At 39.3% G+C, this 11,994-nt stretch overlaps 1 long non-coding RNA gene across 1 annotated transcript; it reads left to right on the forward strand.

Annotated features, from left to right (window-relative positions):
- The first annotated feature begins 1,222 nt into the window (after nt 1–1,222).
- On the forward strand, nt 1,223–11,617 carry LOC125481358. Its single transcript, XR_007261305.1, has 4 exons — nt 1,223–1,316; nt 8,762–8,839; nt 10,305–10,384; nt 11,499–11,617. It is a non-coding gene; the product is annotated as an uncharacterized LOC125481358 (long non-coding RNA).
- Nucleotides 11,618–11,994: the final 377 nt, after the last annotated feature.

Below are 11,994 nucleotides of genomic sequence, written 5' to 3' on the forward strand. Positions count from 1 at the left end.
TCACCATCTTGCGCAACTTCACACAGGCCTGCAAACCATATTGTACATAGCACTAATACCTACTAGAAACTTGATGCACCCCTTCTGTAGTCATCATTCTAACAGTCACAAATCTTTAGACTTTACAATGCGAACTTGTTATCAGAAACATCATCTGTCATCTCTTTAGCAGCCATCTCTATAAGCTTGTTTTGCTTCTTTCCAGTTAAACGCTCATGTGCAAAGTGATTCGGCTTCTTTCAGTTAGAGCAATACTTTTCGTATGCTGGACATGCTTACTTTTCTTTCGTTTAGTGTCTTCTGCAGTATTTACATTGCATACTCTGGCAATTTCATTCAAAGTATGCCTGTAAGATTCTGCTGGCCCTTATATAAATGTTTCTTCTTTTATTTCCTTTAGATTGTTCCAGTTAGGTCTGGACTGTTTCTCAGCATAATTCAAAGCCTTATCCATTCTCCCATTGATAACTCTCCAGCTGATGATTGACAACCTCAGAGCTTGAGCACAAAGGAGTAATTTTGTTGAGTGTTTCTGCTCTCTGAGCTGAGATGCAATCCGAGCAGGATCTCTTAGGCCTAAGACAATGCTATCTGATTTGATAATTTTCAGCATACTGGGGCACTAAAGTTTTGGGGGAGTATATTTACACTGTGAGGTGTTTACTTAGACAGTTTCATTAGAAATTTAGGTGTAAGGTTCTAGATTACAGAGCTGTCATTTGCCAGGTTAGATAAATCAAGGATGAACATTTTGAACATGTATATTATGACATCAGGTTTGAAAGTTATGGAGAACAGTACCTGAGGGGTGGCAGAGAAAGATTGTTTGCAATAAGCTAGCAAGGGGAAGGTGAGGAGCCATTTAGTGGGGATAAAGTCACATGAGCAGGATATTTATATGGCTTTTTAATTCTTTAGAAGAAGCATAAGAGCACAATATGCTGCCTCAATGTCAATTGACAAACAGTAAAAGTACCTCCTTTTGGAAGGGCACAGCTAAGGGCGAACTAAACCACAAACAAAGAAAGCTTATAAAATTAAATAATATTGCATTTAGAATTTAGGTATAATATTATACGTTCGTTTTTAAGCATATATATAGATGCATGTTAAGTCTGAACTTAGAATGTCTTATGGTGAGTGTGTTCTACTTGGAGTGCCCTTAACCACGTGTTTATTGTCTTCACCGGAAGTGACTGCGGAGTGAAGATTAAAGGGCAAAGGTTGAAGGTGGTGGTGTTGTTCCTGTGTGTTGTGTGTGTGAGTGAAAGAGAGAGAGAGGTTTGTCTGGGCAGCTATGGAGATCACCAGGCAGAGTAAGTGCGAGAGGGGCAAGCCTTTGTGCTCTGGGTTGACGGGGGAGTCGGGACAGGAGTGTGCAGGGTGCGGATGCGATGAAACCCAAGCGGTTAGGGCCGTTTTGGAGGCAACGTTTCCTTTTTGGGCCCAGGCCGGAGTGTTTGGGTGAATGCAGAGCCCCGCGTGTGTCGGGGGCGGGGGGGGGGGGGGGGGTGGGGGCTGGGATTTTAGGGACTTATTGATAGGGTTCGGTACAAAGGGGGAGGGAGGGGGATGGGTTTGTGTGGTGGTGGCGGTGGGACCTATTGACAGGGTCCGGGTCCGGGTCCGGGTCCGGGTCCGGGTCCGGGGTAAAGGAAAAGCGCTAATCTGCCGCACATCCGCTCTTTGCATGTGAGAACAGGCTGCTTCCCCCAGTGGAGTCAATATTTGCGAAGTGCAAGTTACACGCATTTCTTTTGCCTCCATCCTCTTGACCTCAACTGGGCAGCCACTGAAGTCCCTGGTTGCATTGATGTTTCCACGCCTCTTTGTATTTGACTGTACGAAGGACAGTTGCTGAACCTGGCTTAAAGCTTCATGGCACCTAATGTAAACTAAATACATGCTTTTATTTAATGCCTTTCACGGTCTCAGGATATCTCCAGGTGCTTTACAACCTATTAAGTATTTATTGATGTGTAATCTTTGTTCTAATGTTGCTAAGGGTTATGTGAAATTCCTCTGATTTATAATTTGTGTGAAGCTGATTTTTTTTTTTAATTTGTAAGTAAGATATATAATGTTCAGCTGTCAATAATGGTTCCCAAATTATTTTCTGCAAATAATAAATCTGGGCCAAAAGTGCTGCTGCACCAGCTTTTTTGACTCTTATTCTGCTGTTGTAAACCTCTCCTTTTTGATCAGTTCCTATGAAAAGTTTAATGTTCAAACTGTCTGCTTGCTCCCTCATTTGCACATATTGGTTGGATAATGAAGGAAGGAATAAGCTTGATCTGAAAAATGCAAAGTAGTGAATGGATTACAGTTTTTAAAAAAAATCTACATAAGACCTCATGATCTTAATGTCTTGAAGTGCTTTAAAGTAACTTAAATAATTTTGAAATGTGTAATATAGAAAAGGTGACAATCAAGTTTGTTCATTGATGTTCTACAAACAGTAAGAAGATTGTGACCTGAAAACAACCACATTGTTATTGAGCGATTTTTTTTTTTTTATATATGTTGTTCAGGGCACTGTGAGGACTGCCCTGCTCTTTGATATAATGCAGTGAGATCCTTCTCATTCACTTAAAGCTGACAGACTATCCAGTTTGCAAAATCAAAACTGTGGATCCTGAAATTCTGAAACAAAAAGAGGAGCTGCTAGAAAATCTCTTCATCTGTGGAGAGAGATCAGTTAACATTTTTGGGGCCAGTTCTGAAGAAAGGTCACTGGTCCACAGATCTGCTGAGATTTTCTGGCAATTTCTGTTTTTGTCTCCATTTTGTACCTTATGTAAATATGACATTTCTGACCATGTCATACTCTCTCAGCACTACACTGAAGTTTCATCAGTCTTGTACTCTAGTGTCTCTCGTAGGACACACCAATAATCTCTCTGACTAAAGTGAGCATGTTACAATTTGTGCTGCAGCTGATAACTGAGTCTGTTTTTGTTTCTCCAAGAATAACATTATGGTAGAAATGAGTAGGCAAGCACTATTCTGGTATTTGGACTGAAGTATTATTTTTGTTTCCTTGACACACAAGAAAAACAGGAATTTGACCTGCATTTTATTGAATTAATTGCTGTAATATTTGAGTCTCTACTTGTATAGTGACTTGACAAAATGCTAGTGAGCCATTCCTATGCTGTTCAGCATTTTGAAATATTTTCAAGGATCTTTATGTACCTCTGTAACTAGTAGACCTGACACTCAATCTGACTTCGTTTGTTTGGCTTGAATTCTTCATGTGCAAACTGGCAAAGCTATCATATGTAACAGTAATAACTTGTATAGTGTCTACAACATAATGAAAGGCACAGATAGGCTCATAGGTGTGTTATAATGTAAAAGTCACATCTAGACTAAATTTATTCAAAATGCAGCAATATTGCTAAATTAATTCCTGGGATTGTCCTATGACGGAAGCTTAAATAGATTGGGCCATTATTTTCTGGAATCTAGAACGAAAGAGGATTCCATTCAAACATCCTAGTATTTTCCAGGGATTGCCAAGGTAAATGTAGAAAGGATGTTTCTCTTGGCTTGAAGTGGAAGTGGGTGCTGACCAGAAACAGCACACTGTTTCAATGTTTCTTTACTCTGAGGGTATGAATCTTTTGAAATCTCTACCCTGGAGGTTTGAGGGTTCTCAGCCATTCAGTGTAGAGTCATTGAGTTATACAGCACAGAAACAAACTCTTCACTTCAACTCGTACATGCCGACCAGATATCCCAAATTAATCTAGTACCATTTGGCCCATATCCCTCTAAACCCTTCCTATTTGTGTACCCATCCAGATGACTTTTAAATGTTGTAATTGTACCAGCCTCCTCCACCACCTCTGGCAGCTCAGTCCTTACATGCACCACCATCTGTATGAAAAAGTTGTCTCTTGTGTCCCTTTTAAATCTTCCCCTTCTCACCTTAAACCTATGCCCTCTAGCTTTGGACTCTGCTATGCTGGGGAAAAGACTTTGACTATTCACAATATCTATTCCCCTCATGATCTTATAAACTTCTACAAGGAAACCCTTCAGCCTCTGACACTCCAGGGAAAATTAGCCCTAGGCCTGTTTAGCATCTCCCCTTAGATCAAACCCTCCAACCCGGTGACATCTTGTAAATCTTTTCTGCACCCTTTTAAGTTTAACAACATCTTACCTATAGCAGGGAGACCAGAATTTGATGCAGTATTCCAAATGTGGCTTAACCAATGTCCTGTACAGCCACAACATGACCTCCCAACTCCTATACTCATTGCACCAACCAATAACGGCAAGCATACCAAATGTCTCCTTCACCCTGTTACCTGTAACTCCACTTTTGAGGAACTGTGAGCCTACACCCCAAGGTCTCTTTGTGTGGCAACACTCACCAAGACCTTACGATTAAGTGTATAAGTCCTGCCCTGATTTGCCTTTCCAAAATGCAACATGTCATTTACCTTATTTAGATAAGATAATGTTCCCCTGAGGCATGAAAGGAGATATTGGGTAAGATGACCAAAAGCTTGATCAAAGAGGAATGTTTTAAGAATGTTCATCAAAGAAAGCAAGGTGGATTGATATAGGTAAAAATTGCAGAATCCGAGGCCTCCACAATTGACAGCACAGCCATTGTTGGAATAGTTAGTCATTTGGAAATGTATAAGAGGCTAGATTTGGAAGAGTGCAGCGATGAGATGGGGTAAGGCCATGGAACGAGTTAAAGTCATGGATAAGAATTTTTTTAGATCAACATGTTGCTGGACTGAAAGGCAACATAGGTCAGTGAACATAGGGGTGATATTGTATTGCCAACTAAGTTTTCTTGCTCACTTTTGGAATAAGGGGAGTTGGGCCATTGTAAACTGTTGGCTCAGTAAAATTGAAAGCCACTTCTAATTTAAGGACGTCACAATTTGAAACACAGTATATCATCAAATTCAGATTCTTCAAAATGGAATTAGATGAATATTTAACAGAGGAAAGAATAACAAGGATATGGGTAGTGAGGGGAGGCGACTGAGATCAACATGATTTCTTTATGGAAGAGTCAATAATGACTCGATGGGCTAAATGGTCAGTTGTGCTGTGCTATCTTGTGATAATTGATACATGAGTAATTAATTCCATTTAAGAAAGCGAAGGCTGAGGCGTGATCAAATAACAGCTTTTAAAATCAGCAAAAGCCTGGAATGGTTATTGTAGAGAAAATAAAACAAAAACCAAGAATTAGTTTTGGGAAAATAGAAAAGCTGTAAATGAAAATTGAAAGCAGCAAAAACACCAAAGTCCTCCAATACCAAAATCAAATTACAGAATAGTTTTTTTTAAAATTAAGAACATTCTACCTAAAGGTATACAGCATTCACACCAAGATGGGTGAATTGATGGTGTCAGAAGGAGTACAAAAAAAGATTGGATTGCCATTGCAGAAGCATAGCTGCAGGGTAACAAGCTTGGGAACTGAAAATTAAAAGATATTCAAGATTTAGGAAGGAAAGGCAAAAAGGGAAAGGAGGTTGGATAGGGGATGAAATCAGTGTGTATTAGATAGAGAGAGACTCTGCAGTTGGAAGAACAGAAAACAGAATCTGTTTTTGAGTGGAGTTGAAAGAAGAGCTGGGGCAGCAAAGATTAGTAGGTGTATTTTATAGGCCACTAATAAGTTGTGGTAGTGGTGTACACAGTGTAAATTAGGGAATTGGAGGTGCATGTAGTGAGAAGAATGCAGTAACTGTGGGTTTCTCTAATCTACATCTAGGCTGGATAAATTTTAAATGAGCACTGATGCTCTGGAGGAAAGGTTTCTGGATTGTGTTTGAGGAAGTTTTCTGAAGTAAATGTTGAGAAACCAGCAACGGCATATAGCGTTTTTAATTCTAGTATTATGTAATGAGAAACAGCTAATTTTAATCTTGCAATTGAACGCTTAGGGAATATTGACTGTATGATAGAAATTTCCATCTTTGTTTGAAGAAGATGTAGTTAAATCTGAAACACGTACCTTCAAGTCAAGGGCAATTCTGAAGGTATGAGCTGGAAGTTGGTTGTGACGTATTGGAAAAAATACATTAAAAGATTTGATGGAGGATAGGTAATGTCCAGTATTTTTTTTTCTTTAAGAAATAATGCTTGGTTTTCAAGAAACTTGCCTTCTTAGAAGGCAGAAATACTCAACAGGGAAATGAAAATTAGTATTGCTTAAAAGGAACAGGTTTATAAAGTTGACAAAACTGTTGTAAGCTTGAGGATTGGGATAATTTTAGAATTCAGCAAAGGTGAATAAAGATATTGATAAAGAATAAAAGATGAATGGAAAATAGCAAGAAAATTTCAAAATATGATTGTTTAGAAGGAAAAGGTTAGCAAACACATGGGTATATCCACAACAGGTAGAGACAGGTCAGTTTATAATTGGGAATAGAAAAATGGCAGTGAAGCTAAATAAGTACTTCTGTGCCGCCATCTGTGAAGTCAGGCTGAGTCTCCCTGAAACAATTCAAATCAAAGGGTCTAGTGAAACTGTGTAACTTTTTTTTAAAAAAAGTACTATTGGAGAAATTAATGGGATTGAAAGTTGACAAGTCACTTTGGCCCAATGACCTTCACCTGAATTTTGAAAGATTGCTAATGCATCCATGAATTCATGAGCTATCACCTTGCAAAATGCTATTCTCTAATGCTACCCACAAATTAGAAGGTTGCAAATGTAATTCCGCTACTTAAAGGAAGGCAAGAGAAAACAAACTACAGAGCTGTCAGCCTGATGCTACTAGCCACGAAAAATGCTAGAATCCATAATAAAGGACCTATTTGCTGATATTTACCAAATAATTGCTTGATTGGACCAGTGGATTTAGAAATGGGAAATCATGTTTGACAAACTTTTTACATTTTTGTTTGACGATGTTATGAGCAGGTGGCCTGGTGACTCAGTGGCTCACAGTGCCAGGGACTCTAGTTCGATTCCAGACCCTGGCCACTATCTGTGTGGAGTTTGCATTTTCACCATGTCACTGTGGATTTCCTCTAGGTGCTCTGGTTTCCTCCCACTGACCAAAGATGTACAGGTTAGGTGGACTGACCATAGCGTCTCGGGATGTTCAGGCTAGGTGGAATAGTCATCGGAAATACAGGACTATAGGGATCGGGTAGGGTGTTTTGGTCTAGTTGGATTGTTGTTCAGAGTTGTATGGATTCGATGGGCTGAATGGCTTGCTTCCATGCTGTAGGGATTCTGTGATTGTATGAATAGCGAAGAGGAGACTAGTGAATGTATTTTTAGGTGTTTGAAAACATCCCACATAGAAAGTGAAAGGGCATGGAATTAGGGCTAATACACTACACTGGATTGAAGATTGCTTAACATGCAGAATGCAGACAATAGGAATAAATTGGTTACCATAAAGTGTTAAGAAGGTGCTTTGTATTTAATATCGCTTGGAGAACCTGTTTTGGAGGATTGTCAATAAAGGAATTTACTTCCAACTGTTGGAAATTCCTGAACTGCTTTCTTTAAGAGGTCATTGAAAATTTACAATGGTCACTGGAGATTTTCTTCAAGTAGTCTAACGAGAAAAGAAATTTCTCGACTAGCACTTTGATCTTGAACCTGCTGGTGCTATTTGAACAGTGACTGGCTTGGAGGTATGCTAGTTTTATTCAGCAGAGTTGGCTGAATACAATGTTGATAAGTGTGAGGATATCCACTTCATAGTAGGAATAGAGGTGTAGAGTATTTTTTTTGGAACGGTGAGAGACTGGAAAATATTGTTGTCAAAGGGACTAGGTGTCCTTTTTCATAGGTCACTGAGAGCTAGCATGCTGGTGCGGCAAGTGATTCGGAAGGTGCTTTTCCCTTTACTACAAGAAAATTTACGTGGGGCAGCAAAGAAGTTTTGCTCCAATTGTATGGAACACCGTTTAGACCAAATTGGAGTATTATGTGTAGCTTCCTCTTGAAGGAAAGATACGCTTCCATTGAGGAAGGGGAGTGCAGCAATGGTTCACCAGATTGATTCCTGGGATAATACCATCATCCCATGAGGAAACTGGGCCAATTTTCTGATCAGCTTAGAAGAATAAGTGCTGATCTCTGAGAAGCACACACCATTCTTTAAAGGAATGGACAGCATAGATGAGGAAAGAACATTTTTTCCTCGCTGTGCAGCTCAGAACCAGGAGACCATGTGTCAGAATAAAAGGCGATCCATTTAGGATTGAGGAATTTAATCACCCAGACAATGGTGAATCTTTAATTCTCTACACCAGGGGGCTGCAGAAAGCTTATTATGTAAATTGAAGACATGGATTGTTCGTTTTCCAGCTACTAATGGCATAAAGACTTTCAGACGGAGCATATATAGCATTGAGGAGGTGTTGCATAGATTATCTGCCGCAATCTAGTTTAGTGGAGCTGGTGTAAAAGACTGAACAGCCTACTGTTGTACTGGTGTTCTTATTTACGAGAGAGAGACCATAACTAGATATGATATTTACTAATAAAGATAATAAGAAATTCAGGAGGAGCTTCTTTAATCTAAAGTGTAGCTAGTATGAAGAACTCGTGACCACATGGATTAGTGGAGGTGATTAGCACAGATGCATTTAAATGAGGTAATTTGAATGGAATAAAATTATGAAGTTATGGGGTTAGGTGAGGATAAATAGGATAAGGTTGATGTATCTCAGACTTTGGGATGAACCTGTTGGGCTCAATGGCCTGCCTTTTTATTATAGATACAATGTAATTGTGGTTTCTCAACAGATTTTAAGGAGCGCCTAAATCTAATATATGAAGCTATTGATGAAGCTGATTTTCTGGCAATCGATGGAGAATTTTCAGGTAATGTTGAATGCCCAATAGTAATGTGTAAAACGTCCCTAGTTTTTCAGAAAAATTGATAAATCTATTACTCTGAGAAAAAAATTAAAATTTTTAGTAGGATCCTTGTGCATAGTTTGAATGCCCTCATCACTTGTATGGACTGAATGAGTCAGTGTTCTTCCTACATTGCTATATTTATTAGAGTAAATGGTCTCTAAATACAGTCAGATAAATCCTTTGTTACCAGGTAACTGCAGGTTTTAAGTTGAAGCTGAAGAACTGTTAAGCAGAAATGAGCACTATCTGGTCAAAGTCACTGGCCCATTGGCATAATGGGTCTTTCTTTTTAATCGATGTCCTCTAATTTTGGAGGAAGTTTATAGAAACTATTGGGAAAGGTTTTGTAACTGGAATCGTGCTGAAGGTATATGCATTGTCCCTAATGTAATCATTGGATTTGCTTTAAATTCCGTTGTTAGTTATACTGATGATTTCAGCAGGGAGCAGAGTCCAAGTAGATCAATGTGAGGAAATAAAGAAGCAGCATCGGATTCATGGGTACTCCTGTCTGCAAGCCCTGGGATAACTCGAGAGTTATGTTTGAAGTCGTAATGTGCATGTTTCAGTAGAGGTTTTAGCATTGCTTTGTTTAGCCACACAAAAATAAAAACTGAAGCTGAATTGTGTAAGAGAAACATGGTTTTCAACCTGGTTGAAGTTTAATTCAGAGATAACGAAGTGTGGAACTGGAGGAATACAGCAGGCCAGGCAGCATCAGAGGGACAGGAAGGCTGACGTTTCGGGTCGGGACCCTTCTTGAAACGTCAGCTTTCCTGTCCCAATGCTGCCTGGCCTGCTGTGTTCCTCCAGCTCCACACTTTATCTCTGACTCCAGCATCTGCAGTTCTTGCTATCTCAGTGAAGTGTAATTCAGGTGCCCAATGTTTGATCCCATTGCATATTCTTATCGTATTCCACCTCTAGAATGTTGCAGTTTATGGGGAGCATTTGTGAACCGTTTGTTTGGAGTAATGTGGATTTAAGGGCTGAAGCAGTCTGGCAAGCGTTTGGGATTCAACTGTCAGGTGAATGAAAAGAGTAAATTTCTGTTGATTAAAATTATTGACCATTGCACAAGGCTGTTTGGTATTCCTCCATTTGAGGTGTTAGTTGCACAGGTGTATCAACCCCATGTTCTTGGAATTTGCCCTTCTTACAGTTAGCATTGAGAAGTAGAGTGCCCTGGATGTTGCAGACATGCTACCTCCCTCTGTGTTGGATTCAGCTCAGTAGATACTGCAGGGGTGTTGGAGATGACCTTTTTTTTTGTACAAATCAATATTACAGGTAAGCTTGCGTAGTTGCTGTTTTGAACTTCAACCCAAAATGAGAGATGAGATTATGATTTGTGATTATGGTTGTTTTCATAGTTACCTAAAATTTGCACCAGACCCTTTTTTTTGTTCCTCTTGTTTCATTTCAGGAATAAGTGATGGACCTTCAGTGACCACACTGACAAATGGCTTGGACACGCCAGAAGAAAGATATCATAAGCTGAAAAAGGTAGACAGGACTTAGTGTTTTTTTTTAATTTAACTAACGGCAGAAATGTGCGTACTGGAAGCTGTCAAAGTCTTCAGGTTGTGAAATAGGGCAAACTGATTTTGTTAATTCATAGTGCAGCCTCTGAAATCGTGTGCGAGGTGAAGTAATGGGCATGGGTGGAAGAGGGGAATGAAGTCATGACAAGCTCCTCTATAAAGAGTGCCATTGATAGAAGTTATGGAGCTTTCCAAATATATTATGGTATTGCCCTGAAGTAGGTGTGTTTTCTCATTGTGTTGGGGGGTTAGTGGTTGTTTTGAGAAGTTTGGGGAAAGAATGTTGTTGAAGAGTATTACAAGTAGATCAGTAACTAACTTGGTTTTTATCCCAATGTTGTACATGTTCTACTGTTTTGCTGTGATACAAGTTTCACAGTGATGAAAAGACATTTTTAGAAAATTTGCATTCTTGATGAGCAACTACTGGTACATGTATTCACTTATAACTTGTGTACTACACAAAAAAGGAATAAATCATCTTGCATTTTGTTCTCTGCCTAAAGAAACATGCCAGTAGCCTGAAATTTCAATTGTTTATGATGCTGTAATATCTCTATTTTGCACAAGGCAGTAAGTGGACAGACTGGTGTTGTCACTGTACATTTACTTTTCAAGAATGCTGACTTAACTATGTTATACTTCTGCATGTGTACAGTGACTGAGATGGGGGCGTGCATTAAAATGAGTGAGCAGAAAATGTCTCTGTCTGTACACATGCAAACCTGAAATGAAAGATCCCTAAGTTTTCCTTTTGTCTCCTGAAAGTGGCCCCGTGAACATGTTCCATATAACCTTTTAACAATCAAGTTTCTGAAATGAAAAATGGGTGGTAGTGAGTTAATTGCACATGGCCAGTCATAAATCTTAGGTGGGTGAGAAGCAATGGCTATCTTTCACTGATGTTATGATGCTGCAAAGTTTACTTGCAGTCCTGTTTCCTGATGTGATCTTCACAGGTCAGAAACATGGCATTATTTCATACAGGAAACAGTTAATTTTGTATATTCGTGTAAAATGTAAAAGGACATTATTTGATTTTGTTTTAACTCGGTTGTTCTAACTTTGCATCTTAGAATCATAGAAACATACAGTACAGATGAGGTTCTTCAGCCTATTGAGTCTGCACTGACTTTTGAGAAACACCTGACTTTCAACATAATCCTGTTTACAAGCACTAGGCCCATGGCCTTGGAATTTATGTGCCAAGTGCTCATACAGGTATCTGTTTAAAGAATGTGAGGCAATTCACCTCTACCACCCTCCCAGCCAGTAGCATCTCTTGCTGTTTATTGCAGAATGTTTTTCCCCTCCAAATTTATTCTGTGGATGTTATGGACAATATTTGTTTCCTTTTGTGCTCAAAGCAAGGTATGTCATTGTCTGAGACCATACACCTTTTTTCACTTGTCACCTGGTACCATCATTGCCAAGTTAACGCTATCATGCCCTGTTGTAAAGTGAAGTTCACTCACACTGCCACAATTTTAGCACAATGGATGATTTAAAACCATCTATCCCAGTATATCAGTCAAACACTTCCATTTCCCAATTGTCTGAATAAAACTGGCA

The sequence above is a fragment of the Rhincodon typus genome, unplaced genomic scaffold (genome assembly GCF_021869965.1).
Source record: "Rhincodon typus isolate 14 unplaced genomic scaffold, sRhiTyp1.1 hic_rhity00001853, whole genome shotgun sequence".
In the NCBI taxonomy this organism is placed as follows: domain Eukaryota; kingdom Metazoa; phylum Chordata; class Chondrichthyes; order Orectolobiformes; family Rhincodontidae; genus Rhincodon; species Rhincodon typus.